Genomic DNA, 25,262 nt, shown 5'->3' on the forward strand with positions numbered 1-25,262 from the left:
AAGCTAAGTACAGTTACTACTTTTTAAGTGGGACTATGCCTGTGACAAATTTGCTTGAATATCTTCTAAGACCTTCGGAAACCACTTTCACTCAGAGAGCTGGATGCTGTGCCAATATTTCTCTGAGTCACAGGTTTGTCTCACAGGGCATTTCTGTCTGCTCCAAATTTAAGAAAACTTCCCAGTAGTTCATACCTGTGTTTCAGAACAGGTCTTCTAGATGTTGACATGTACTAGATAAGGTGAGATTGGTATCTATTTAACTTTCTATTAATATTTTGGGGAGTGCTGTATTATGAGTTGAGTTATATACCTCATCCACAAATTCATATTTTGAAGTACCCAATTCGCAGTATCTCAAGATGTAACTTTATCTGAAATAAGGTAGTTAGTTAAGATGGATTTATTAGGATGGACCCTTTTAAGACTGATATCCCTACCCTATAAAAAGGTGAAATTTGAACACAAAGAGAAAAACCCATGAGAAGGCCACATGAAGATGAAAGCAGATATAGAACAATGCTTTTGCAAGCCAAGAGATGCCAAAACTTAGCAGAAAGTCAGCAGAAACTAGGGGAAAATCAGGGAATAGATTTTCCCTCACAGCTGTGAAAAGGGACCAGCACTGCTGACACCTTAATTTCAGATGTGTGGCCTCTAGAACTTTGAGATAATCAATTTCTGTTGTTCAGTTTGTGGTACTGTTTTTATAACTCTAGTAAACTCATATATGGGATTTAGGGTTAGCACTTCTTCAACGTTAATTCCATGCTCCTAGTTGTGTCCCAGGATCCTTAGGCCACCAAGGAAACAATGGATCCGCAGCCTTTCTGATCCTTTTGTGCACTGTAACACTCACTGGTTTACCTCCCCTGTACTGACTAAAAAGAATATCAAGCTGATTTACAATGTTACACATTTATTATTGTCAGAAAAGTATGCTGAAAGATTCATATTAGATTTACCACTAGCATTATTCAGTTGTTATATGGTTTATCTTTAGCATACAAATACAATGAAGTAAAAAGATTGATAGTGCAGTCAAATTCAGATCGAGTCAGTGACAGAAAAATATTAGCTAAAACACTTTTAGGTGTAAATATATTTTACCAACCTAAAAAGCTTTCTGAATTTCATGCTACTGGGACTGTGTGGATGTTCATGGAAACTTCTTCACATAGGCACAATGAATTATTAACTCCACTTCCAGCCCCTGATCTCTCTCTTCTTCGAGATGTGGGGGAGGAGGAGGTGGCTGAAAATCCCAAGCTTCTAATTCTGGCTTTATCTTTCTAGTGACCAGCCAGAGCCCTCCCAGCATCACTTCATTAGAAGAAAAAGATGCTCCCAGCACTCTTAATACTTAGGAATTTACAAGGACTTAAGGAACTCTGTGCCTGGAACCAGGGGCAGAAACAAAGAAATACATTTTCTAATCTCTCACACAGTCATTGTACTTCTTCAATAATAGTGGTGCTTTCTTCACACAAAGCATGTGGTGAAAACAAAGCAAGACCATATTGGTGCTATGAGGGGTCTACTGCAGGGAGTTAATGGTGGCTCAGCAGAGAAGAATTTGCCTGCCAGTGCAGGAGGTGAGGGTTTGATCCCTGGGTTAGGAAGATCCCCTGGCGAAGGAAATGGCAACCCAGTCCAATATTCTTGCCTTGGAAATCTCATGGACAGAGGAGCTCATAAGGTTGCAAAGAGTCAGGCACAACTTGGAGACTACACAACAACAACAAATAGAAAATAATAGATACAATTTGTTCTTAAAATTTATTATAAGGACCACAATTTATGTGAGTTCCTGAGTATAAGAACAGACATTTAACAGTTGACTTCTATTTGGAATCATTTGATCTATGTATCACCTGGGCTGTTTAATGTCAGTCTCTATCTTAACATTAGATTTGATATTTGAACAAATAAAGTATAACAATTATATTATGAAGGAAGGGTCTTGGTTTTATGATATTTTTGAGTGTATATTGGTTTTTTGAATGCTAAGTTGCTTCAGTTATGTCCAACCCTGTGCGACACTATGGGCTGTAGCCTGCCAGGCTCCTCTGTCCTTGGGATTATCCGGGCAAGAATACTGGAGTGGGTTGCCATGCTCTCTTCCAGGGGATCTTCCCAATTCAGGAATTGAACCCACATCTCTTATGTCTTTTGTATTGGCAGGCAGGTTCTTCACCACTAGAGCAACCCAGGAAGCCCTATATTGGTTTTACTTATTCCCTGAAAGTTTTGCTGTAGTATTACTTGTCAGAGTCCAAGTTTGATATTTGAATTTTCAGAAAAATCTATCCAACTTCTCAAGAAGATTATGGTACTCTTTTTTATTTACTCAAAGGTCATTTCATTGGCACTTGTTTGTGAGGAAAAGAATTGATGTAAATGAAACTGTATTAAACTTGCCTCACTGAAAAGAAATAAATAACCAAACACAGAAGTGGTTCTTATCTATTTCATCTACTCTGGGAAACAAGATTACACCTTTAAATGCTGGCTCGTTTTCTCTGTTGGAATGGCCTAACTGCACCCATACCATGTCCAGCACACACATTTATAGATGATCATCACATTTCCCTCACTAAGTCTGATTGTGGGATCAGAGTTCTTACCACAGTGATCTATAAAGCTTCTATGAGATACTGTTGTTGTTGTTCAGTCACTAAGTCATGTCTGACTTTTTGTGACCCATGGACTTAAAGGGTCCAGGCTTCCCTGTCCTTCACTATCTCCTGGAGTTTGCTCAGATTCATGTTCTTTGAGTCAGTGATGCTATCTAACCATTTCATACTCTGCTGCCCCCTTCTCCTTTTGCCTTCAATTATTCCTAGCATCAGGGTCTTTTCTAATGAGTCAGCTCTTTGCATCAGGTGGCCAAAGTACTGGAGCTTCAGTTTCAGCATCAATCCTTCCAGTGAATATTCAGGGTTGATTTTCTTTAGGATGGACTAGTTTGATTCCTTCCTGTCCAATGTATTTGCAAGAATCTTCTCCAGCACCACAGTTCGAAAGCATCAATTTTTCAGTGCTCAGCCTTCCTTATGGTCCAACTCTCACATCTGTCTATATTAGTATATTTATATGTAGTATACACACACACACACACACACACACACACACACATATCCCAATCTCCTAATTTATCCCTCCCCAACATTACCCCTGGTAATAATCCATAGGGTTGCAAATAGTCAGACATGACTGAGTTGACTTAGCACAACAGTGCACAAAACCACAAATTTATTTTCTACATCTGTGACTCTGTTTCTGTTTTGTAAATAAATTCATTTGTACCATTTGTTTTTAGATTCCATGCATAAGTGATTTGTGATATATATGTTTCTCTGTCTGCCTTACTTCACTCTGTATGATAATCTCTAGGTCCATCCATGTTGGTACAAGTGGCATTATTTCATACTTTTTACAGTGCTGAGGTTTTAATTGTGTTTTTTTCCTAAGTTTTTATCTATAATTTCTCAGTTAGGAGTTTTATAAACAAAGTATCATTCATTAATTGTATTAGTTACATATTTTGTATAGCAACATTTATCCAAATCAAGTCCCTTATTGTGCATTTAGTATCACATTTATTATCTTACACAGTTTCTGAGGGTCAGGACTATGGGGTGGCTTAGCTGTGGGGCTCTGTTTCAAGGTCTCTTTTGAGATCACAGTAAGTCTATGATCTCTCTATAAAGATGCTCACAACATGGCAGCTCTCTTCTCCCAGATTGAGTACCTCTGGTTTAACAAATCTTCAGAGTGATTCTTATGAATGCTAACGTTTGAGAACCACTGGGGCTCTTTTGAAGATCAGATCAGATACAGGCCCATTAAAAATTCTGACATAATTTTCTGCTGGGGAAAATCACTATTTCCTTGGTATCACATTGCTTCTGGAAATGTTTAGTTACATAAGGGGAGGAATACAGAAAGCTATGGGAATGTACGATTTCAAGAGATGTACAACTACTCTCACAAATGTTTTGCACCATTTGTTTCAAAATGCATCTTAGCACATGTGAGAAGAGTTTTATTTTTCCTTTTCCTTTTTTCAGAATCTCAAACCTATCCAGAGTGACTTCAAAAATAATCCTGTCCCCGTTTTCAAAAATACAGATCTTCTTACTCATTTTATTTCCCTCACTTCATTATATACAGCTCTCCTCTTTAGAGTTGTTTGGAACTTAGAAGGCTTTAAAACTTTCTGCCTAATGCTTTCCTAAACCTTTTCCCTGTAATAGCTCAAGCCCAACTGCACATAGGTTGCATCATAATTAAAGCACTTGAACAAACAGCATATGGACAAGGACTTACCCAGCTATTAGCAAAGACAGTGTTTTAGGATACAATTTTTTTTCTCCCATAAGTGGAGGCAAATCTCAAATAAGAATTTGTTTTGAACTTTTCTATCTCCATGATTAAGTTTCAAGGCTCTGCTACTTTAGAACAAAAAGCTTTTAAATTTAAACCACTCTCAGTGCAATGTTTTTCTTCATGATAAATGGACATATTTCATGCTGGGAGGTTAAAAGGTGAGAAAAGGCTAAACTAAAACCACCTTCAAAGCAGAGTGTTTCACTTAGTGATAAATGACACTGTTTCAACAGGGGAGGATGAAAGATTTTACATTTGCTTTGAAATAGAGAAATAGCCAAGTGCTCACTACTACTGATTATAGATGTTTCTAACAAAATGGAGGTAAATGGCTGAGTATAAGCCATTTACAAAATATATATATATTTTCTCTCCTCTAAAAAACATATTTTGTGTTGTTTAGGAAATCAGTTATGTTGTTGTTCATAGAACAAAATTTCAAATATATAACAAATAATTTTGATCAATATTTTCTTTTTCTTAAATTTTTTCCGAGCAAATTTTAGGAGAAAAAAAAAATGGGGGACAAGAATATGCCAAAACCATCAATTTCTTATTTCCCAAAACCTTATAATTTTGAGTTGTTGTAGCCTGACTCATATCTTGAAGAACTTTGCCTTATTTTCATAAAACACACTATATCCATGAGAAGGGAAATTAGCATATAATTTGTAGATTTGATTCTTGGGTCCATAGAGAGCTTAAACACGTAAAACAACTTGCTGTTAGTTGAAAAGAACAAACAAAAAAGGAGATGTGAGCTATTGTTTCAGTATATTTAGGTGTCATGGTGTCTATCCATATAGATAGATGGACTTCATTCAAAGGTCTCTGCCTTGAGGATTTCGTATTTCTGGAAAAGAACCAACCATCTACACTTCACGTGTGTAAGACTGAAATAATTAGAGAGTAAATAGAGCACACAGACTTAGTATTGTTCATAAACATTGCTACCATTTAAAATGACAGTATGAGTTATGTAGAGATTCTAAGCAAGCTAAAAATAAGAGAAATTGAAATGCTTGGCATACCTTGACTCCTTTTGCATGAATAAATAGAGCAACTCACTATTTCTCTTTGGCTTACCAATAAATTATTTCTACTTGGCTCTAGTTGGGGACATAAAAAGTGTGGTTCGATCCCGGGGTCAGGAAGACAACCTGGAAGAGGACATGGCAACCCACTCCAGGATTCTTGCCTGGAGACTCCTATGGACAAAGGAGCTCAACAGGATTGTAAAGAGTTAGACACGGCTAATGCAACTTAGCACGCACTAGTTCTATCCTTAGGATTTTTAATTTGTTTGTTTTTCGGTTTTATCTCCCAAATCTCTCTCTCCTGCTTCATTGGCCTGACTAGTTGTTTTGCCAAAAGTTTTAAGTTTCATTTCAGGTTCAAAGGATTCATTAACAAAAGAAACCACTCATCATACACAAATAAGCAACTTCAATGTCTGAGAGCTTGTTTGGAGGTTCTAGCAGGGGAGCACAGCTGCTCGTATACCCTTGACTAAAGACCTGTCCTCCTCATCAGGGAGGGTCTTCCTCTTCCATCAAATAGGCAGCTTAGGAAGGGTGAGCATGGATTGGTGAGGGAGGAAGGGGACACTTACTTAGCCAGCCAGATCAGCTGAATCAACCCTAGCAATTAATGTGGTGACAGATGTCACCACCAGATCACCATCACACCCATAATTTCAATATCTAAAGAGAGTTATTTAACTTACTTTCAATATACAATCATTAAAAGAAAACAGAGATAGGAACAGTAGAGGATAATAACAGTGCATACATCACCAAATTAGGCTGGCTCACATCCAGATTCAAACAGCGCTTGGGAAGTCCCATGTAACAACTGGAATCCCAGTTGGGAAACTGTTCTGGGCAGTGCATCTACCCAAAGGGCAATACTTTAAGTTGCAGTTTGGGGGGTTCCTGCTTAAAATCCCAGGCTGCAAACTGATAACATCAGTTTGTAAGCAAAAGTGCCACTCTCGTTTCACTTTAACCTTTTTACTGTGTGTGCTTTATTTTGGGAGCCATTGGATTTCACTGAATGCCACGTATGGTTGGCCAGAGCTCCCGGGGCTCAGGCATTCCAAAACCCCCTTCCTATCTTATCTGTAGTGTCACTCAGCTTGCTGGTAACAATTGGTGCATTCATGAGCAAGCACATAGTCAGCACAGTGTCATGTAGGTTAGAAGCAAGGTCAGGGGCCTGCTCTGTTTTCTTGTCTCTGAAGCCTGAACAAGACTTCCTTCATTTTAAGTTCCCTAACACTAGTAATCTCAGACATCTAATTTTTTGGCCAGAATCCACTCTCAAACTTAGACATTTAAAATAAACCATTTTTTTTCTCCCCTGCTGTATCATTGCAGACTAAAAATAGCAGGAAGAAAAACAAGGACATTTATACTGCTTTTGTGACCCATATCAATTTCCAAACATGATGTAATCCCCACAGTACTGTCATAGAGGCAAGCCCTCATTATACTAGAATCCCTGCCTGGCTTCCATATCAGATTGCTGCTTCAGTAACCACCCGGCCATGTTCCATGCTTCAGTATTATTGGTTGTCTGAATTGGCTGTGAACTTACTGTGCCTTTTAAATACAGTGTCATAGGCTGTCTATGGTGAGCTGTCCCAAATCTACCCTTAATCTTCCCAGTTCAAGTGAGCTCCATTGCTATATTCATAGCATCTCTTCACTCTCCCATTTAATTTATATTTGGCTGTGCTGATTCTTCATTGCTGCAAGTGGCTTTCTCTAGTTGTGGTGAGCAGGGGCTATTCTTCTTTGTGGTGTGCAGTCTTCTCATTGCAGTGGCTTCTCTTTTTGTAGAGCATGGGCTCTTGGGCACTCAAACTTCAGTAGTTGCAGCATGCAGTCTCAGTCATTGCAACTTGCAGACTATAGAATGTGGGCTCAGTAGTTGTGGTACCTATGCTTAGTTTCTTCGTGGTATGTGGAATCTTCCCGAACCAGAAATCAAATCCATGTCCCCTGCATTGGCAGGTGGGTTCTTAACCACTGGACCACCAAGGAAGTGCCTCCTCACTCTTCTGGAATAAATCATTTTTTAATGTATTTTTGTTTTTATGAAGATGAATACCGGGTTTAATGTAATTATATTCAATAGATCACAGGTATTTCAATCCATCTCATCTCTGGTTAATTTCTTTTCCTTTCCTCTTCTCTCCTCTTCTACATTGTTTTCTTCCAACTTCTCCTCTTTTCTCCCCTCCTAATTTCTGTTCCTTTCCCTTTCCCTTCTCTTTACTTTCATTCCTTTCCTCTCCTTCTTTTCTCTTTTTTATCTTCTTTTCTTTCTAAAATAGCTGGCCAGGGCAGATGGTGACAGAATAGTGAAAGATACTTCAGTTCTTATTAAGTCTTAAAATAATTTTTACTGTATAAATAGACATAAGAGAATGGAAGACATAATGTAGCTGTCATCATTGGCTTTTCCTAACATTGATTTATCTGCTTATCTGACCAAGATTTCTCATCTAACTTGAAAAAAAAAAAACATTCAATTGGAACACTTTATAATATTGCAGCCTCTGTTAAGATTAAGCTTTTGCCAAGATAAATACCTATATTAATACATAAATGTTCATGTGCACATGTATATGGGCTTCCCACATAGCCCTAGAGGTAAAGAACTCACCTGCCAATGCAAGAAACAAGAGAAATAAGTTCGATCCCTGGGTCAGGAAGATCCCCTGGAGTAGGTCATGTAACCTACTCCAGTATTCTTTGCTTGAGAATCCCATGGGCAGAAGAGCCTAGTGGGCTACTTAGCAAGTACACATATAGGTATATATTTTCATATATATGAGATTAGATGTAGATCTTTTCCCTTTTGCACTGTGATTCATGCTGTGATGTTAGGATATGCTGGTGAGATCCCTCTGTAGGACTGTTGACTTCATTCCCCCAGTGACTGGAGGGGCTGAGTGAAGATGCCTTTTGGAATTATTTGGGTGAAGAAAGCTGCCTTCTTCAAGGTAACAACCTCTGTCTAGGGATAGGCCATAACTGACTAATCAATGTGGCAGAAAAAAACAAAATGAAACCAAAAAACCCTACCACTTCACTCCAAAAATGGGAAATTCTGAAGCACAAGCTTGGCTTTAGTTGTCTGTTTCATTTGATCCATCTTCTCCATTTGAGGCTTGCCAGGTGGTGGTAGTGGTTAAGAATCTGCCTGCTAATGCAGGATACCTAACTGATGAGAGTTAGTTCCCAGGTTGGGAAGATCCCGTGGAGTAAGAAGAAGTAACCCACTCTATTATTCTTGCCTGGGAAAATCCCATGGACAGAGGAGCTTAGGGAACTACAGCCCATGGGGTGGCAAAGAGTTGACACAACTGAGTGAACTGAGCATCTTCTCCCTTTGAATAAACCCAATTCCTTTTTTTCTTGTCCCAGGCAATTATTCCAGGAGCATCTCTAATCAACTTCCTGAATCTCTAGTCACCTTCTTTATCTCAGAGTCTGCTTCCCAAAGAATGCATGCTGTAACACACTTCAACTGTTTTATAGTTTAAAATATTTAAAAAGTATTATTACTTATCTTGCAAAGTAGGACTTTTATTTTTATATTCAGGAAGAACTCAACTAGGGCAATAGAAACATTATAACTCCATTTATGCAAAAATCAACTGTGATACAAAGGCATTAAAGATTGAAAAAGAAAAAGAAAAACATGAGAAATTGTTAAAGCTATTTGGAGTGACTATGCTTATCTTTTCAACATATACTGGTAACCTGAGGCACAGAGACACCAAGAAATTTGCCAAGTCACTCATCACACTTGATGAGTGCTAAGTCACTCATCAGGTAAGAAATGACAACTAGAACCCAGAGCCAGCTTGATTTGATTCAAAAGCTTTCACATATAACCCTATCATATTCTTCTTTTCATAAGGGTGAAGCACTGCCTGTTTAAATGCTGAAGGAAAAGTCTTCACCCACATAAGGAGAATTAACTCTGTCTCCATAAAACTGCTAATTATTTTCCAAGAATTAGAAATTCTGAGAAAGAAAAGAAGCATATTTCCCATTGGGAATCAGGTGGTGGTCTCCTTGTCATATCAATTTTCACCTCTGTGCACTGTCTTATATTTCTTCCTCCCTTTCATTCCAAACATTCTATTCCCTCTCAGTTCAGTTCAATGAGGTTGCTCAGTCATGTCCGATTCTTTTCAACCCCATGAATCGCAGGACGCCAGACCTCCCTGTCCATCACCAACTCCTGGAGTTCACTCAAACTCATGTCCATCGACTCCATGATGCCATCCAGCCAGCTCATCCTCTGTCATCCCTTTTTCCTTCTGCCCCCAATCCCTCCCAGCATCAGAGTCTTTTCCAATGAGTCAACACTTCGCATGAGGTGGCCAAAGTACTGGAGTTTCAGCTTTAGCATCATTCCTTCCAAAGAAATCCCAGGGCTGATCTAAGAATGGACTGGTTGGATCTCCTTGCAGTCCAAGGGACTCTCAAGAGTCTTCTCCAACACCACAGTTCAAAAGCATCAATTCTTCGGCGCTCAGCTTTCTTCACAGTCCAACTCTCACATCCATACATGACCATTGGAAAAACCATAGCCTTGACTAGACGGACCTTTGTTGGCAAAATAATAGCTCTGCTTTTGAATATGCTATCTAGGTTGGTCATAACTTTCCTTCCAAGGAGTAAGTGTCTTTTAATTTCATGGCTGCAGTCACCATCTGCAGTGATTTTGGAAACCCCAACAATAAAGTCTGACACTGTTTCCACTGTTTCCCCATCTATTTCCCATTAAGTGATGGGACGAGATGCCATGATCTTCTTTTTCTGAATGTTGAGCTTTAAGCCAACTTTTTGACTCTCCTCTTTCACTTTCATCAAGAGGCTTTTTAGTTCCTCTTCACTTTCTGCCATAAGGGTGGTGTCATCTGCATATCTGAGGTTATTGATATTCCTCCCAGCAATCTTGATTCCAGCTTGTGTTTCTTCCAGTCCAGCGTTTCTCATGATGTACTCTGCATATAAGTTAAATAAGCATGGTGAAATATACAGCCTTGACATGCTCTTTTTTCTATTTGGAATCAATCTGTTGTTCCATGTCCAGTTCTAACTGTTGCTTCCTGATCTGCATATAGGTTTCTCAAGAGGCAGGTCAGGTGCTCTGGTATCCCCATCTCTTTCAGAATTTTCCACAGTTTATTATGATCCATACAGTCAAAGGCTTTGGCATAGACAATAAAGCAGAAATAGATGTTTTTCTGGAACTTTCTTGCTTTTTCCATGATCCATCTGATGTTGGCAATTTATCTCTGGTTCCTCTGCCTTTTCTAAAACCAGCTTGAACATATGGAAGTTCATGGTTCACGTATTGGTAAAGCCTGGCTTGGAGAATTTTGAGTGTTACTTTACTAGTGTGTGAGATGAGTGAAATTGTGTGGTAGTTTGAGCATTCTTTGGCATTGTCTTTCTTTGGGATTGGAATGAAAACTGACCTTTTCCAGTCCTGTGGCCACTGCTGAGTTTTCCAAATTTGCTGGCGTATTGAGTGCAGCACTTTCACAGCATCATCTTTCAGGATTTGAAATAGCTCAACTGGAATTCTATCACCTCCACTAGCTTTGTTCGTAGTGATGCTTTCTACGGCCCACTAGACTTCACATTCCAGGATGTCTGGCTCTATGTGAGTGATCACACCATTATGATTATCTGTATCGTGAAAATCTTTTTTGTACAGTTCTTCTGTGTATTCTTGCCACCTCTTCTTAATATCTTCTGCTTCTGTTAGGTCCATACCATTTCTGTCCTTTATTGAGCCCATCTTTGCATGAAATATTCCCTTGGTATCTCTAATTTTCTTGAAGAGATCTCTAGTCTTTCCCATTCTTTTGTTTTCCTTTATTTCTTTGCACTGATTGCTGAGGAAGGCTTTCTTATCTCTTCTTGCTATTCTTTGGAACTCTACATTCAGATGCTTATATCTTTCCTTTTCTCCTTTGCTTTTCGCTTCTTTTCTTTTCACAGCTATTTTTAAGGCCTCCCCAGACAACCATTTTGCTTTTTTGCATTTCTTTTTCTTAGGGATGGTCTTGATCGCTGTCTGCTGTACAATGTCACGAATCTCCATCTATTGTTCATCAGGCACTCTGTCTATCATATCTAGTCCCTTAAATCTATTTCTCACTTCCACTGTATCATGTGGGATTTGATTTAGGTCTAACCTGCATGGTCTAGTGGTATTCCTTACTTTCTTCAATTTAAGTCAGAATTTGGCAATAAAGAGTTCATGATCTGAGACACAGCCAGCTCCCATTCTTGTTTTTGCTGACTATATATAGCTTCTCCATCTTTGGCTGCAAAGAATATAATCAATCTGATTTCAGTGTTGACCATCTGGTAATGTCCGTGTGTAGAGTCTTCTCTTATGTTGTTGGAAGAGGGTGTTTACTATGACCAGTGCATTTTCTTGGCAAAACTCCATTAGCCTTTGTCCTGCTTCATTCCGTATTCCAAGGCCAGATTTGCCTGTTACCTCAGGTGTTTCTTGACTTCCTACTTTTGCATTCCAGTCCCCTATAATGAAAAGGACATCTTTTTTGGGTGTTAGTTCTAAAAGGTCTTGTAGGTCTTCATAGAACCTTTCAACTTCAGCTTCTTTAGCGTTACTGGTTGGGGCATAGACTTGGATTACTGTGATATTGAATGGTTTGCCTTGGAAACGAACAGAGATCATTCTGTCGTTTTTCAGATTGCATCCAAGTACTGCATTTTGGACTCTTTTTTTGACCATGATGGCTACTCCTAAGGGATTCCTGCCTGCAGTAGTAGATATAATGGTCATCTGAGTTAAATTCACCCATTCCAGTCCATTTTAGTTTGCTGATTCCTAGAATGTCGACGTTTACTCTTCCCATTTCCTGTTTGGCTACTGTAGTCAATTTGCCTTGATTCATCGACCATCCAGGTTCCTATGCAATATTGATCTTTATAGCATCAGACCCTGCTTCTATCACCAGACACATCCACAACTGGGTATTGTTTTTGCTTTGGCTCCATCCCTTCATTCTTTCTGGAGTTATTTCTCCACTGATCTCCGGTAGCGTATTGGGCACTTACTGACATGGGGAGTTCCTATTTCAGTATCGTATCAATTTTCCTTTTCATACTGTTAATGGGGTTCTCAAGGCAAGAATACTGAAGTGGTTTGCCAATCCCTTCTCCAGTGGACCACATTCTGTCAGACCTCTCCACCATGACCCACCCGTCTTGGGTAGCCCTGCATGGCATGGCTTAGTTTCATTGAGTTAGACAAGGCTGTGGTTCGTGTGATTAGATTGACTAGTTTTCTGTGATTATGGTTTCAGTGTGTCTGCCATCTGATGCCCTCTCACAACATCTACCATGTTCCCTGGGTTTCTCTTACTTCGGACGTGGGGCAGCTCTTCACGGCTGTTCCAGCAAAGCACAGCTGCTGCTCCTTACCTTGGACGAGGGGTATCTCCTCATGGCCACCTCTCCTGACCTTGAATGTGGAGTAGCTCCTCTCGGCCCTCCTGTGCCCGTGCAGCCACCACTCCTTGGATGTTCTATTCCCTGTATTTCTGCCCAAAGGACCAGTTAGTCCAAAAAGTTATCCCAGACTCGTCCACTCTGCAGAGATTAATGGACAGTTTCTATAAACTTGCTGTCATCTGCTCAACTGAAAATTGGAATTCATTTTGAACATGCTTTACAAATATTTTCTTCTGTAATCATCATTAAATAAGTTGAAGGATAAGGAGTACTACTATTATTTGCATGTGCAAATTAGAGAGTGAAGACACTGAGAGAATACATAGATGGTCAGTCATGTTCAAGTAACTGGTCAACCTGGTTTTGAACATAGGGTAGCTCTAATACTCTTGCTTTGGCTACAATTTCCTATTGTTTGTCCTCTTGGTAAACCACATTCTTTGAATTATATTTGTGCGTTTTCTGGGGCTTCTCTGATGGCTCAGCAGGTCTGACTGCAATATAGGAGACACAGGAGACACGGGTTCAATCCCTGGGTCGGGAAGATCCCCTTGAAATGGTAACCCCCTCCATTATTCTTGCTTGGAGAATCCTATGGACAGAGGAGCCTGGCAGGTTACAGACCAAAGGGTCATAAAGAGTAAGACATGACTTAACAACTAAATATGCATACCACATGCATTTTCTTAAGTTATAAGCTAAATGATGAATTAAATTAAGATTCATATATGCAGATTTTGTCTCTCAAATATTAGGTTAACCTCCTTCAATATGGTCAAGGCCTAGGTCTGTTTCTCTGGTCACTCACTAGTACTCACAAGCCTATCTAGTAGAATAGCTAATGCTGTGTTAGGTTATCTAGAATTCACTTGAATACTTTTGCGACTTACTCTGTGGATGGGAATGTTCATAAGTCAAAAATGTATGCCCTTGCTGTCTTTTTATTCAAAAAATATATTCCTCTCTTCCTTATTGGATTATATTATTCTGTTTATTAGGGCTTCCCAGGTGGTCATGGTAGTAAAGGGCCCATCTCCCAATGCAGACTTGTGTTCAACCCCTGAGTAGGGAAGTTCTACTGGAGAAGGAAGTAGCAACCCACTTTCATTTTCTTGTTTGGGAAATCCCAAGGACAAAGGAGCCTGGTGGGCTACAGTCAATGAGGTTTCAAAAAGTCAGACACAACTGAAACGACGGCACACATGCATGCATTGTTTATTACTGTATACAGGGGGAAATGAGCAGTAACCCAACACCTCATGGATCTACTTTTCCTCAAACTCCATGACATCCTCTCACTCCTTCAGGAAGGTAGGTATCTTCCTGATAATATTCTATGCAAACTTGTCTTCAGTTGATGAGTTCAAACTCCTTCATAAATAAGTCATGGCGCTCAGTTAATTACAGTGAGACCACTAAAGGGGAAAGAGGCTATGATTTAACTTAAAAAAACAAAGATTTTTTGGTCAATTTCAAGCTTCAGTGAATCAGATGGGAAATATATTTTGAAAAAAGTCAAATGATTTCATTCACATTTTTTTTTTCTGTGCTTAACTTTAAGTATTACCAGAGGGGCATGAGAGATTATATATATATATATATATATATATATATATATATATATATATATATATATAATTTCTGTCTTGTTTTCTAGTGTCTCTGAAATTTAGCTGTAGATATTGTGCTTGAGCCTTGGGAGATTTTCCTCACATGTCACAGAAAGTTGAGATTCTCTTTTTGGTTATCAATATTCAACTGGCTATTTGCAACACAAACCCAAAAAGCACATTATGATACACTGTTTCCCTAAAGCACCATTGCTACTAGCTCAGCAAACAATAAAACTGTATTTAATTATTTGCTGTAATGACTTTTAGTAGAAAATCAAGAGGTCTGGGCTTTATTAAATTTATTTTGTTTTGCTGCCTTATTAAGGGCTTAGACTTTCTCTGGAAAACAAATCAACATAGCTGGTGGCTATGAGAAAAACTTAGTCTTCTGCTTTGCAAAAGATCTATAGTCATGAAACCTAATCAGAATATTTTAAAGTTTGAAGCTAATCATATAGGAGCTTGCTGACTTCCCCCTCAAAGCATACCTCCCTGCTCCCCTGTCTCTGTTTTGGTTTTTGTTTGTTTGTTTTTTCTATTCAAATAAATGTGTCTTTTAACAAGTGAAGTATCCTGAACTCTGTTTCCCTTAGGGGAAAAAATATAGCTGTTAGTTCAATAAAATAGGTACAAGAACTATGAGGCCCTACTGTGTACAAATAGTCAGATGTTTCACTTTTGTTTCTAAAAATAAAGCCCTATAACAAAGCTATTTCTTTTTTTTAAATTTTAAAATGTTTAACTTTTTTTCTTCAGTGTGTATGTCTGTGTTTTTAAATGCTCATATCTTTGTTTTTAAAGGCTGACAAATCAATTTTCTTTCTGAGTGATACCAAACTGTATGATATGGAAAGATGGAGACTCCTTGTCAGGTCTGAGTAAAACTATCAAGTAAAAGTGAATTTGTTTTAACTGACTTGGGAAGATGGGAGGTCATAGTAAAACTTCTAGGCTTCCAAGGAGTGTGCCTGTGTGCTAAGTCAAATCAGTTGTGTCTGACTCTTTGCAACCCTACGGACTGTAGCCCGTCAGGCTCCTCAGTCCATGGGATTCTCCAAGCAAGAATACTGGAGTGGGTTGCCATGTCTTTCTTTAGGGGATCTTCCTGACCCAGGAACTGAACCTGCATGTCTAATGTCTCCTGACTTAACAGGTGGGTTCTATACCAGTAGCTCCACTTGAAAGCACTTTCGGTGTACTATATGTGTGTGTTCAATTGCCCAGTCATGTCCGACTCTTTGTGATCTCATGGGCTAGAGCATGCCAGGCCTCCCTGTCTCTCACCATCTCCCTAAGTTTGCCCAAGTTAATACCCAATGCATTGATGATGCCATCCAGCCATCTCATCCTCTGATCGTCTCTTCTGCCTTCAATCTTTCCAAGCAGCAAGGACTTTCCCAATGAGTCAGCTCTTTGCATCAGATGACCAAAATACTGTAGCTTCAGCTTCAGCATCAATCCTTCCAATGAGTATTCAGGGTTGAGATAGATTTGGTGTTCTGTGCTGTGCTTAGTCACTCAGTCACGTCCAACTCTTTATGACCCCATGAACTCTAGCCCACCAGATTCCTCTGTCCATGGGGATTCTCCAGGTAAGAATATTGGAGTGGGTTGCCATGCCTTCCTCCAGGGGGTCTTCCCAATCCAGGTCTCCTGCATTGCAGGAGAATTCTTTGCCATCTGAGCCACAAGGGAAGCCCAAGAATATTGGAGTGGGTAGCCTATTCCTTCTCTAGGGGAACTTCCTGGCCCAGGAATTGAACCAGAGTCTCCTGAATTGCAGGTGGATTCTTTACCAGCTGGACCGGCCAGGGAAGCCCCTTTGATGTTCTAAATACCCCCAATTTTGATATGCAGATTTCACTGTCACTATTTCTAAATAATTTAAGATTTCTTAAAATTTCTAACTTTAAATCAAATTTATTATTTAACTTATAGACTATAAGTGTGATCTTTCCAAATTAAAAATATATATAAATAAAATACATATAATTGTCTTTTAACTGTTGGTTCTAACTATATACATTATATTAAGAAAACATGTTTTATGTAGTATAGTTTGATACACAATTTGATATGATACATTTAATTTGATATATATTTCAAATATGAATGTAATAGATACACAATTTGATAATTTTGAGATTTCTCATATGGAATTTGTGTGGTCAGTTTTTGCAAGTATTTTACACGTGAGCATCAAAAGAATGACTATTATATAGTTGTTGCTTTGAAGTTTAGTATGTATATATTAGATTATACTTCTTTTTATTTTATAAAACTTCTATAGACAATACTTTTTCTCTGCCTGTGTTAAAGTCTCCCACTATAATTTTGGATATAGCAATTTAGCCTTAAAAATCTTTTAATTTTGTTTCATTAAACTGCCCCAAGCTAGGAACAGTTTCCTGGTTTCTATCACTATTAATTTGGTTTACCTCTTGTGGAACTTTATAAAACTGTAAGCATACATTATGTACATTTTCATGTGTCTGATTTCCTTCCTTGAAAATGTTTTTGAGAACTTTTCATGTTATTGTATCCATTACTTCTTATTGTTGCTGTTTAGTCACCAAGTCCTGTCTGACTCTTTTGCAACCCAATGGACTGTAGCTGCCAGGCTTCTCTGTCCATAGGACTTTCCAAGCAAGAATACTGGAGTGGGTTGCCATTTTCTTCTCCAAGAGATCTTCCTGACCCAGGGATAGAACTTGTATCTCCTGCAATGGTGGATGGATTCTTTTGCCACTGAGCCACCAGGAAAGAACATGCATCAGCAGTTCATTCTTTTTAAATCCCTGTGTAGTAGTCCATTGTATAAATATATTATGATTGTTTATCATTTTCCTGTGAACAGACATTTGGTGAGTCTCTACTGTTGGGATGTTATGAATCTTGTTTTTACTTCTACTAGTCCCTGTTTAGCTTCTTTCATCTGCCTACTATTTATTACAAGGAGCATTTAAGTTCTACTTTGTTGGTGTTTTTGCTATTGCTGGCTTATTGACAATGCTTTTCACAGAGGTTTATCCTCACAACCTGTCAGTCACTCAAAAAAAATTTATTGAAACTGTGACAGATGTATGAGATTAGAAATCTAAAGTCAATTCAGTACTAAAATCCCAAATAAATAGAACTTATGTGAATTTGCTACTGTAAATCAATAATTAAAAGTCATAATGAATGCACAAGAGCTACAAAATAGGAGATAAACACCACTGGTGTTCAGTAGATAGTGAGATTCATCTTAGTGTGGTGAATGAGGAATAAAAGGAGCATCATTAAAAATTACAGTCTAGGGTTTGATGTTGATAATAAATATTATTTGGGTAATCAGACATTGGAGGGCAAATAAATATTTAATTCAGAGGAATTAATGTAAATAAAATCATCCATGCAGGTGCATTTTTATATTATATGTTATTCTATGTTAAAAATCTTACACTTTTATATAATAAATTAAATCACTATGTAAAATACAAGGGTTGTAGTAATTTTTATATTAGTTTGAAATATCCTGCATGAAATTGGAGATTATTCTTTCAGTTTTCCTGAAATGGAAAGTATATGAAGGAGATTCATGGGAAGTAAACTACTTTATAGCTTGAGATTATCTCCAGGCACAGAAAAAATAAAATTTCTCATTTGCCATTCAGATTTATACTTTTGAAAACAAGTATTTGAGTGCTTCATTTATTTTCCCTTAATAAAAGAGACAGTGACTCATTGCATCCTTTTATCTCTGGTGGACCAAGAGCTCACTGCAGGTGTGTCGGAAAATATTGGTTACTGTAAATGCAATAATGGTAATTTTAATCCAAAGGAAAATTAAGCTGAGCTAATTGAGCAAGGCAGGCTGATGTGTGCTGCAGTTAATGGACATTTTTTTGAAAAGAATCTAGCAACAAAGAAAGAAGACCTGTTAACATACACAAATTAAGTTATGGGTCTGATCATGGTATTAAACTGTTTTAGTCAGATAGTAACATGATGAAAAGCAGCCAAGAGACAAGTGAGATCATGCTAGATGCTTTTATAGACATTGTAATACTTTTTTTTCTGGAGAAATGATTTAATTGTAATTATTGCTGCCTTTTTTGGTAATTATTTAATCTATTCATGCTAGCTACACTTCAATATCCAGTAATAAAAGCAACAACTAAAGTGAAAGTAATTGAAAATCCTGTTGAACTGTCTTTGGTGAAAATGAGGAAATATTATTTTGTAGATACTATTATTTTAGAGGAGTTTTTGGTTTATAAAAAAATTTGAGGGGAAGATATAGACCTTTCTCATACACCTCCTGTGTCCACACATGCATATCTTCTCCCATTATCAACAACACTCATTAGAATGGTATGCATTTTACTAAGGAAGAACCAAGGATATATCACTATCACCCAAAGCCCATAGTTTCTGGAATGGTATTATTCAAATGCATAATCAACAAGGACCTACTGTATAGTACAGAGAACTCTGCTCAATATTATGTATTAACTTAAATGGGAAAATAATTTGAAAAAGAATCAGATCAGATCAGAGCAGTCGATCAGTCGTGTCCGACTCTCTGCGACCCCATGAATCGCAGCATGCCAGGCCTCCCTGTCCATCACCAACTCCCGGAGTTCACTCAGACTCACGTCCATCGAGTCAGTGATGCCATCCGGCCAGCTCATCCTCTGCCGTCCCCTTCTCCTCTTGCCCTCAATCCCTCCCAGCATCAGAGTCTTTTCCAATGAGTCAACTCTTCACATGAGGTGGCCAAAGTACTGGAGTTTCAGCTTTAGCATCATTCCTTCCAAAGAAATCCCAGGGCTGATCTCCTTCAGAATGGACTGGTTGGATCTCCTTGCAGTCCAAGGGACTCTCAAGAGTCTTCTCCAGCACCACAGTTCAAAAGAATCAACTCTTCGGCACTCAGCCTTCTTCACAGTCCAACTCTCACATCCATACATGACCATTGGAAAAACCATAGCCTTGACTAGACGAACCTTTGATGGCAAAGTAATGTCTCTGTTTTTGAATATGCTATCTAGGTTGGTCATAACTTTCCTTCCAAGGAGTAAGCATCTTTTAATTTCATGTCTGCAGTCACCATCTGCAGTGATTTTGGAGCCCCCCAAAATAAAGTCTGACACTGTTTCCCCATCTATTTCCCATGAAGTGGTGGGACGAGATGCCATGATCTATATTTTCTGAATGTTGAGCTTTAAGCCAACATTTTCACTCTCCACTTTCACCTTCATCAAGGGGCTTTTTAGTTCCTCTTCACTTTCTGCCATAAGGGTGATGTCATCTGCATATCTGAGGTTATTGATATTTCTCCCGGCAATCTTGATTCCAGCTTGTGTTTCTTCCAGCCGAGCATTTCTCATTATGTACTCTGCATATAAGTTAAATAAACAGGGTCATAATATACAGCCTTGACGTACTCCTTTTCCTATTTGGAACCAGTCTGTTGTTCCATATCCAGTTCTAACTGCTGCTTCCTGACCTGCATACAAACTTCTCAAGAGGCAGATCAGGTGGTCTGGTATTTCCATCTCTTTCAGAATTTCCACAGTTTATTGTGATCCACACAGTCAAAGGCTTTTGCATAGTCAATAAAGCAGAAATAGATGTTTTTCTGGAACTCTCTTGCTTTTTCCATGATCCAGTGGATGTTGGCAATTTGATCTCTGGTTCCTCTGCCTTTTCTAAAACCAGCTTGAACATCAGGAAGTTCACTGTTCACATATTGCTGATGCCTGGCTTGGAGAATTTTAAGCATTACTTTACTAGCATGTGAGATGAGTGCAATAGTGCGGTAGTTTGAGCATTCTTTTGCATTGCCTTTCTTTGGGATTGGAATGAAAACTGACCTTTTCCAGTCCTGTGGTCACTGCTGAGTTTTCCAAATTTGCTGGCATATTGAGTGCAGCACTTTCACAGCATCCTCTTTCAGGATTTGGAATAGCTCAACTGGAATTCTATCACCTCCACTAGCTTTGTTCGTAGTGATGCTTTCTATGGCCCACTTGACTTCACATTCCAGGATGTCTGTCTCTAGGTCAGTGATCACACCATCGTGATTATCTGGGTCGTGAAGATCTTTTTTTGTACAGTTCTTCTGTGTATTCTTGCCATCTCTTCTTAATATCTTCTGCTTCTGTTAGGTCCATACCATTTCTGTCCTTTATCGAGCCCATCTTTGCATGAAATGTTCCTTTGGTACCTCCGATTTTCTTGAAGAGATCTCTAGTCTTTCCCATTCTGTTGTTTTCCTCTATTTCTTTGCATTGATTGCTGAAGAAGGCTTTCTTATCTCTTCTGTCTATTCTTTGGAACTCTGCATTCAGATGTTTATATCTTTCCTTTTCTCCTTTGCTTTTCACTTCTCTTCTTTTCACAGTTATTTGTAATGACTCCCCAGACAGACATTTTGCTTTCTTGCATTTCTTTTCCATGGGGATGGTCTTGATTCCTGTCTCCTGTACAATGGCATGAACCTCATTCCATAGCTCATCAGGCACTCTATCTATCAGATCTAGGCCCTTAAATCTGTTTCTCACTTCCACTGTATAATCATAAGGGATTTTATATAGGTCAAACCTGAATGGTCTAGTGGTTTTCCCTACTTTCTTCAATTTAAGTCTGAATTTGGCAATAAGGAGTTCATGGTCTGAGCCACAGTCAGCTCCTGGTCTTGTTTTTGCTGACTGTATAGAGCTTCTCCATCTTTGGCTGCAAAGAATATAATCAGTCTGATTTCGGTGTTGGCCATCTGGTGATGTCCATGTATAGAGTCTTCTATTGTGTTGTTGGAAGAGGGTGTTTGTTATGACCAGTTCATTTTCTTGGCAAAACTCTATCAGTCTTTGCCCTGCTTCATTCTGTATTCCAAGGCCAGATTTGCCTGTTACTTCAGGTGTTTCTTGATTTCCTACTTTTGCATTCCAGTCCCATATAATGAAAAGGACATCTTTTCTCAGTGTTAGTTCTAAAAGGTCTTGTAGGTCTTCATAGAACCGTTTAACTTCAGCTTCTTCAGCGTTACTGGTTGGGGCATAGACTTGTATTATTGTGATATTGAAAAAGAATAGATACATATATATGTATATTGGAATCCCTTTGCTGTACACCTGAAATTAGCACATTATTAATTAGCTGTACTCCAATATAAAATAAAAAGTTAAAAAAAAATTCCATAGTTTCCATTATGGTTCACTCTTGGGTTTGTACATTCTATTGATTTGGACCAAAGTATAATGAGGTATTCATCATTATAATGTTATACAAAGTATTTTTACTACCCTAAAAGTCCTTTTGAGCAAAGGAAGACTATGAACAGAGAAAAGGATGAAATCATGCCAAGAGGCATTGAAGATAATGTGTTGGGTTTGATGCCAGGAGTCCTGAAAGTGAGGAAAGGGGAAGGTTGTGTCAAAAATCACTTTATGTGCAGGATTTTGTATAAGTTTCAACTTCCTTGGGTAAAACCAAAGAGAGAGGTTGCTGGATCATATGGTAAGAATATATATAGTTTTGTATGCAACCTCTAAATTGTTATCCAAAATGTCTATATAATTTTGTATTACCAAAAGTAACATATGAAAATGTCTGTTGTTCCACATCTTTAACAGCAGTTAGTGCTGTCAGCATTCCATATTTTGACGTTTCTAATGGATATGGAGTGGTATCTCATTGCTGTTTTTATTGACATTTCTGTGTTGACATAGGATGGGGAACATTTTTAAGATGTCTATTTACCACCTGTATATCTTTGGTGAGGTATATTTTAAGGCTTCATCCCATTTTAATTGGTTGTTAACTTTCTTATTGTTGAGTGAGTTTTTGTTTCTTTTAGGTAACAGATCTATCTTTGAAAATATTTTCTCATAGTCTATGACTTGCTTTCTAATTCTCTTGATATTGTCTTTAGCAAAGCAGAATTTCTATTTTAATTAAGACCAGATTACCAATAATTTATCATGTCTTTGGTGTTATATCTGAAAAGACATCATCATATTAAAGATCATCTACATTTTCTCCTCTGTTATCTTCTATGAATGTTATAGTTTTGTATCTTACATTCAGGTCAATGATGCATTTCATTCAGTTTTTGTGAAGGGATTGAGGCCTGTGTATAGGTTCAGTCTTTTTTTATTTATTTATTTTTTATGTGGATGTACAGTTGTTCCAGCATAATTTATTAAAAATATTAAAAAAAAAGTATCTTTGCTTTATTTCATTTGATCCTTTGTCAAAAATTAGTTGACTAGATATGTTCAATTCTACTCTGTTCCATTGATTTATTCTTTCACCAATACAACAGTGTCTTGATTATTATAACTTTAGAAAGTCTCCAGAAGTTCAAGCTGCATTTAGAAAAGGCAGAGGAACCAGATGCCAAACTGCTAGCATTTGTTGGATCATTGAAAAAGCAAAAGAGTTCTAGAAAAACATCTACTTCTACTTTATTGACTATGCCAAAGCCCTTGACTGTGTGGATCGCAATAAACTATGGAAAATTCTGAAAGAGATGGGAATACCAGACCACTTGACTTGCCTCCTGAGAAATCTGTATGCAGGTCAAGAAGCAACAGTTAGAACTGGACATGGAAAAACAGACTGGTTCCAAATCAGGAAAGGTGTACGCCAGGGCTGCATATTGTCACCCTGCTTATTTAGCTTACATGCAGAGTACATCATATGTACTTATATGCAGATGACACCACCCTTATGGCAGAAAGTGAAGAGGAACCAAAAGGCCTCTTGATGAAAGTGAAAGAAGAGAGTGAAAAGTTGGCTTAAAGCTCAACATTCAGAAAACTAAGATCATGGCATCCAGTCCCATCACTTCATGGCAATAGATGGGGAAACACTGTAAACAGTGACAGATTTTATTTTGGGGGGCTGTAAAATCACTGCAGATGGTGACTGCAGCCATGAACTTAAAAGATGCTTGCTCCTTGGAAGAAAAGTTATGACCAACCTAGGCAGCATATTAAAAAGCAGAGACATTACTTTGCCAACAAAGGTCCATCTAGTCAAGGCTATGGTTCTTCTTTTGAACTCTGGTGTTGGAGAAGACTCTTGAGGGTCCCTTGGACTGCAGGGAGATCCAACCAGTCCATCCTAAAGGAGATCAGTCCTGAATATTCATTGGAAGGACTGATGCTGAAGCTAAAACTCCAATGCTTTGGCCACCTGATGCAGGGAACTGACTCATTTGAAAAGACCCTAATGCTGGGAAAGATTCAAGGTGGGAGGAGAAGGGGATGACAGAGGATGAGATTATTGGATGGCATCACTGACTCAATGGACATGTGTTTGAATAAACTCTGGGAGTTGGTTATGGACAGGGATGCCTGTTGTGCTGCAGTCCATGGGGTCACAAAGAGTCGGACATAACTGAGCGAGTGAACTGAACTGAACTGAACTTAGGTAGCATCAGTCCTCCAGCTTTGTTCTTTTCTTTAATATTTAGTTGGTGCTCCTGGATCTTTTTGACTCTCCTTACTAACTTTAGATTCATTTTAGCAAAATTTATAAAATAACTTGTGGAAATTTTGATTTTGATTGCACTGAATAGACAGATTAATTTGGAAAAAACTGACATCTTGACAACATTGGGTTTTCTTGTTCATGAACATGGGCTCTTTCTCTACTTATTTCTTCTTTAATTCATTAGAGTGTTGTAGTTTTCCTCATATGAATCTTGTACATATTTTGTGAGATGTATACCCAAGTATTTAACTTTTGTAAGTGGTAATCTAAATATGTTATATGTTTATTTTTAAACTTCATTTGTTCATTGTTTATATACAGGAAAGTGCCTGATTTTTGTATATTAACAGTTTATCTTGTTACCTTGTGACAATGACTTTTTACTCCTTAGAATTTTTTTTATTGTTGTTGCTCATTTTATATTTTACACATGAACAATCATGTGATCTGGAAAAATTCTTTCTTGCCATACACATAGAATCTAACATAATTTGTGTTGATAAACAATAGTACCCAGATATTTCATTGTATATCATTGTATTTAAAGCTAGAGTTGAGAATATTTTTGAAGTTTAACATTTTCAATTCTTGTTATTGAATAAGAACCTGCAATTCTTATTATTTATTCCTTCCTAATATGGCAGAAAGTGAAGAGGAACTCAAAAGCCTCTTGATGAAAGTGAAAGTGGAGAGTGAAAAAGTTGGCTTAAAGCTCAACATTCAGAAAATGAAGATCATGGCATCCGGTCCCAACACTTCATGGGAAATAGATGGGGAAACAGTGTCAGACTTTATTTTGGGGGGCTCCAAAATCACTGCAGATGGTGACTGCAGCCATGAAATTAAAAGATGCTTACTCCTTGGAAGGAAAGTTATGACCAACCTAGATAGCATATTCAAAAGCAGAGACGTTACTTTGCCAACAAAGGTTCATCTAGTCAAGGCTATGGTTCTTCCAATGGTCATGTATGGATGTGAGAGTTGGACTGTGAAGAAGGCTGAGCGCCGAAGAATTGATGCTTTTGAACTGTGGTGTTGGAGAAGATGCTTGAGAGTCCCTTGGAGTGCAAGGAAATCCAACCAGTCTATTCTGAAGGAGATCAGCCCTGGGATTTCTTTGGAAGGAATGATGCTAAAGCTGAAGCTCCAATACTTTGGCCACCTCATGCAAAGAGTTGACTCATTGGAAAAGACTCTGATGTTGGGAGGGATTGGGGGCAGTAGGAGAAGGGGACGACAGAGG

This window comes from Bubalus kerabau, chromosome 11 (genome assembly GCF_029407905.1).
Source record: "Bubalus kerabau isolate K-KA32 ecotype Philippines breed swamp buffalo chromosome 11, PCC_UOA_SB_1v2, whole genome shotgun sequence".
NCBI lineage: Eukaryota > Metazoa > Chordata > Mammalia > Artiodactyla > Bovidae > Bubalus > Bubalus kerabau.